The sequence below is a fragment of the Melanostigma gelatinosum genome, assembly GCF_949748355.1.
Source record: "Melanostigma gelatinosum genome assembly, chromosome: 10".
In the NCBI taxonomy this organism is placed as follows: domain Eukaryota; kingdom Metazoa; phylum Chordata; class Actinopteri; order Perciformes; family Zoarcidae; genus Melanostigma; species Melanostigma gelatinosum.
In genome coordinates this window covers 18974984-18980983 of record NC_136643.1, presented here as the reverse complement: position 1 = coordinate 18980983, position 6000 = coordinate 18974984, and positions in this window count along the sequence as shown.

The window sequence follows — 6000 nt, the reverse complement described above, 5'->3', positions numbered from 1 at the left end:
GCGCTCCTGCGTGATTATTCTGCAAGTGTACAAGTTTGTCTGTGTGAGTAGCTTTTAATGTGCGAGAAAATTGGCTGAAAAATAGAGGTTGTGGTGATGGGAGTGGAGCTACTGTACAGTCTGACTCCTTGCTCTTTCTAACCGAAAGGCATAATCTGCTGGTGAGAGATGTCTGCAGACCTGACTCATCTGGGCAGAGTGAAGATGTCATGCTGCGACTAGAGGCTCCACAACACGCCCATGTGTCTGGCTGAACTACTCAAGAACGGGCTGACATTTGAAGTAAGGAGGTTTAAAGGAGGCTTAAAGGGCCCTCCAAACTATAAGAGCTGAATTGGAAGTATCACTGATCACATTGAGAGTATTATTAAGACAGATGGCCAAACTGAAGCCAACCACACTTGGAATGAAATACTGAATGATTTATAGGCACTCTAAACATCCCACGTCTGCTATTCCTGCAAAACTACAAACAGATTTAAGTGGACAATTTGATGATGGATCTTTTTTCCATAATTTGATTGACGATTGAGGTCACACTAATTAGAAGGTTGATAGTTTGATAACTGGCCCCTGGAGTCTACAAGTCAAAGTGTCCTTGGGCAAGGTACTGAACCCCAAATTGACAAATTGCGTGAAAGTGTGTGTGTGAATATTTATCGCTCCTATGTGTGAATGGGTGAATTCAAAGCGCTTTGAGAGGCAAATGCAGTTCATTGCCGACATCAGAATCCCTTGTGGAATGCAGACAAGTTGTATCTCTATCGTGGTCCAATGGGGGTATGCCCCAATAGAATCCCTTGGGTTCCAGCGTCCAGATCTACTTGGGGTTTGTAATTCCATAGGGGTCCCTTTGGGGCATACCCCCAATGTTAGTTTCACCACTTCATAATAACACAACACTAGAAAATGAGCACAATCCAACTTTAAATATTGACTGATCTTTATTCATATTGAATTAAAAATATAGTTTTGACAGATTCATGTAACAAAACAGAGGGAATACATATTTAAATGTTCTAGTTTGGAAATGTGTCAATTAACCAGTTAAGAGAATCTTTTAAAAATGGTAATATGTGACAAGGTATGGTCTATAAAACTTAGTTTTTAGTAATTCTGATACAAAGCAATGATAATTTATGATCTTTTTTTTACAATAGAATATTCCTCCAAACAAACTTTAATGTACTTTTAAACAAACGCACTGACTTTTGACAAGCTTGCCAAACTGACCACTTTACCAAATGTATATGCTGTATATTGTAAATAACAGGATTGGTGCCAAAATCATCCGCGCAAACGCCCATAAACTTTCCAATGGTAACTGTACACACTAGGCCTATAGCATTCTGTAGGGGAGAAGCAATGTACAAAAGTTATGACGGGAAATAATCAAAAGTTGATTGGTTAAAATCTTATCTTTTGAAATCAAAATAGTATTCGTCTTCAGTAAAGTTTACAGCATTATCGGAAAACAGCACAAAACCTTTAGTTCACAAACAACACAGGTTGTGCATGAGTCTTCTACAATTGAAATATCAATTACAATTGACAGTGTATTCAAATTGAGCATCCATAAAACCCTGATAGGTTTCGATTGTAAATTGAACAAACCATTCAGCCTCAGTTGAATGAGCATCAGCAACACTTGACATCAGTATTGTGACGGAACTGTTTGATCGCAAGCCACAAAGGAAATAGTTCCAACATGATGATTTTGGTGCCAGTCCTCACATCAGATATTAGATAAGGTGACAAATGGGCCAAACTCCCAAAAAGTCAGTAAAGATCCTGTGAAATGGAAATACCAATGTCCTGTTAAACTGTGGCTTCTGGAAAATAGTGAACATTTAAGTCCTGATGAGGCCAAAAAAAAGTTAACGTACAAACCTCTGTACAAGCAAATATCAATAATTCATACGATCAATCCAACCCATGCAAACTGTCTTGCACTTCGTCTCTCAAACAGCATTAAATCACTCTGGGGATTGTAACATGATATTGCTACACCATTCAATCAGTATTGCCCCAAATGGATGAAGAGCTGAATATCATCTGAAAGTAAACAATGACTGAACTCAGTGCAAATGGAAACTATTCAAACTACTCAAGGAAATATAGTATAGGTCCTTAAAACACAGGGTGTGACGTGACACTGGTGGATTATTAACATTGGTTAAGAAAGGCTGTAAGAAAAGGGGATGAAATATTGAATATTCATTAGTATTGCAACAGCATTTTAAGAGTGTACAAAATCTTTAAAAAAAATCTCAAGAGATGGATGATAATACTGAGAGAAATGTGGCGGTAGGGGAGGTATATTACACCCAGAAAATAACAAATCACTCCTACAAAGTGCGCAAGAGCAGAGGTCAAAACACAAAATCACAAAATTGTGCTGAAAACACAATCACACAATCACAGGGGAACTGATAGGGCAGGGTGGCAAGAGACCCTGCACGTTTTTTAAATCAGTTATTTCTTCAAATTACATGTACAACATATATATATATATATATATATATATATATACACACATATATATATATATATATATATACTGTATATATGCTGAATATATACATATTTATATACATACAGAGACAGACAAGATATTCCCCAAAGAAATGAATAAAGGTACAATAGAGCACTAAGATTGCAATGATGCAAAGAGAAATAAAAACAAAGCAAAAAAATATCTTCATCTGGAAAAAGAAGCATCACTCTCCTATTTACAGATGTACCTGGCCACCTTTTACCTACCTATAAAAATACTATTCACCTTTATTTAATTTGCTATTTTTCTAACAATGGTAAAACTGTCGGATGACCCATTATCTGAACGTCTTTGTCTTTTGATTACAGTTTTACCATCAATTCAATACATTGTAAACTGTGCTTACTCAACCTCTGTCATCTATGCCAGTTTTTGTGGCATGGTAAAATGTATGCATATGATTCAGGGTAAAATCAGAGCGTGACAACCATACACAGTTTCATTCTATTACAAGAGTAGAACATGTGTTTGTCTGCTGCTTTATGGTTTCCCTTTATAAAATGTGTTTGCTTGAGGATGTATTGACCAAAACTAGTTCTACTTGAGTTATTAATGGTGAAGTTCTCTGAAGTGTAACACGTATTTATCCAATACAGCAAGTCCATCTAGACCACAGGTGGATTGATTTTACCAATGCTGTGAAAAAGGTCCTCATGATCTGAATAATCAAAGCATACAAAAGTGAACTAGAGCACAATCTATAAATACAATAACTGTGTCCCAGTTCAGGGGCTGGACCTTCTTTAGTCCTCATTTCTGGGCCAGATACATCTTAAAGGTCCAAAAAAGGGGCTGTCCCATTTCAAAGGCCCCACAAAATGGGACTAAATATGAAGCTTGCTTTGCTTTGGAGGACACGACTGGTTTATCATCTGCAGTCCTTAAAATCCCACAATCGAAAGTGCACCAGTTTTAACCAGAGTGGTCAGGCAAACCACGGCAACTTGTAAAGCTTGTAGAAGTTCACATTTATCAGATATAAATCATATCACATGAACTGAACCAATTAAAAAAACACTGCATGGTCTAAATAATGGAAGTTATGAACACCATTTGTTGTTCTTGTTTGCAGCCTTGACATGTTAACCCCAAGGGGAATCAGACAGGAATCATGAAACCTTCCCCACTCAACCATCGGTATTTAAATGTCATAGGCCGTCTGAGGGCAAAACTTGCAGAAGCAAAATGGGTTGACGAGGTGCAACTGAACACAACTTTTTGTTTTGGTCTTTTTAAATCTAGTCTCGTTTGGCAATGATGTGCAGATTAAAAGCCTTGGCTTCAGTTCTTCTGAAGGGCAAACGATACAGCTCTTGAGTTGCGACACAGCTAGTAGGTAGCTAGACTCCCCGAAAAAGAAATAAAAACAACATCATTTACAATACTCATAGCATTTGGTAAAATTACATTAAACCCCACAAATAAAAGTAGATGTACAAAATAAATAGAACTATCACTATAAGGCCAGCTTGCTGTTTGAGTAGCCAGCATTGAGAGGGAACTATAGGTCCTTTTTAACCGTGTAACGGCAGGGTAAACACAGGTATAAATGATACATTAATAGTGGCCCAGTTCCATTTAGGTTGGCCAGGTTCCTGCTTTTGTGCATGCTGGCTCACTGGAATGGCTGCGACACTAAATAGATTGCGACCACAATTAATTTCATCAATTACACCTGTGTTTACCCTGCTATGACCTGTCAAAAATGGCTGCTGTGAAAAGGGCCCATGGTGCTCCTTTACTAAATGACCACCGTACCTATAACGCTCACCTTGACAGATAAAGTAATATATTTTCACATGAAACCATGACTCATGTCAACATCTGGCCACACTCACTTTTTCTTTCCAGATTGTATTGGTCTTGGTTTGTATTCATTCAACATTCTGCTCTGGCTGCAGAACAGTGTTTGTTACATACAATTCTACAGTCACCTCTGAGGAGGAAGAAAGAAAGAACGGCAATCTACTCTGCTCTCGTCTGCCAGTTACAGTGCACTTGCACCGTCTCCCCTGCTAGCTTTTGTAACATTGATGCATTGGTCGGGTAACATTTCTGGAATGCTAATACCTTAGCTCTAACCCCCCTGCAAGATTACAACCTATTGCCTGTCATTCACGGTTTCTTAGCTGGTGCACCGGGTGAGATGTTGGGTAACATGATTTCCCCACTGAACAACAAGGGAAAGTGGATGAATTAGCATTCAAAAAGCTAAAAGCCCCTTCGACGCTCGCTGGCTAAGAGCACCAGCAGGTTTTCTCCTCCAGAAGATTGGCTTTATTTTTCCATAGAGATCCATTACGAAGCCTTTGGGGGACTCTCATCTGCTGTCATTGCACTTAAACACACGGCCACACAGCAGTTTATAAGCACTAGAACTATTACCTCATGGGCGATGGTAAAAAATGGACATAACTGACTTTAACTCTAAAAACATAATGGACGCTGGCACAGATTTGAACAAAGACGGTGTACATACTGTAAGTGTGAGCTAAAACTCAGCAGGAATTAGCATATCAATGAAGATCTGAGATAGTGTGACAGGACACATCTAATGTAGCTAAAGAAGGTTAGCAGCAGAGCAATGTCAGTAATACTTAACACTTCAAGACTGAACGTTTAAACCCAGGCCGTCCCCACCCGTTCACATTTCTGTTGAGTTGTACATTTCAGGAGTGGGTCTAATCAATCTAGGCTTGATATCTGAATTTCTTTATGATGGGGCAACTTTTGCCTCAGCTGGAGCTCAAACGGATGATTATTGTTCCTCGTAAAACCTGAGAGGGGGAGAAAACACTCTGCCAGGGTGACATCTGTGTTTTGGAAGGTAAATCATCAACACTGCTTGTCTGAACCTCCCCTCTGCCTGGTATTTTCAGTGTAGAGGCACAAGGTTGCGTAACAGTGGTTGTGTGTTGGTATGTCAGCAGTGAGACGTGCACAGGCATTAGCCGGTCTCCTAATTCATAATATTATCACCAATTACTCAGGGTGGGCGATATTGGTAGGCGATAGGGTATGTGTAGATTATTATCAACTGTCACTATATATCATATTATAGTACATCTTCTGGAAATTCAAATTGAGAAACTGAATACAGACTGTTTTTGGTTAAAGGGGTACTCCAGCAATTTACTACAGGAAGTTCAGTTTGCCGGTCACCAGCTGAATTACTCAGCTTGTGAATAAAAACAGCTGTAAAATGTCTTCTGTAGCTCTGGAGAGGTCTTTCCAAAGTCTAAGAAAATAACCCAGGTATGTCACGGATGCTGTCATTAGGGTTGTCTCTGCTTGGGCTCGAGACATTTTTCGCAAAAAAGTCTGCATTACAAACTAGAGGTGTGGGGATTAGGAGATAAAGAGCGTCAAATGAATTGAGCTGCAATGAGTTTTAATGAGCTGCATTATGGGAATTGTTGGACTTTATTTGTTGTAGCTTAACC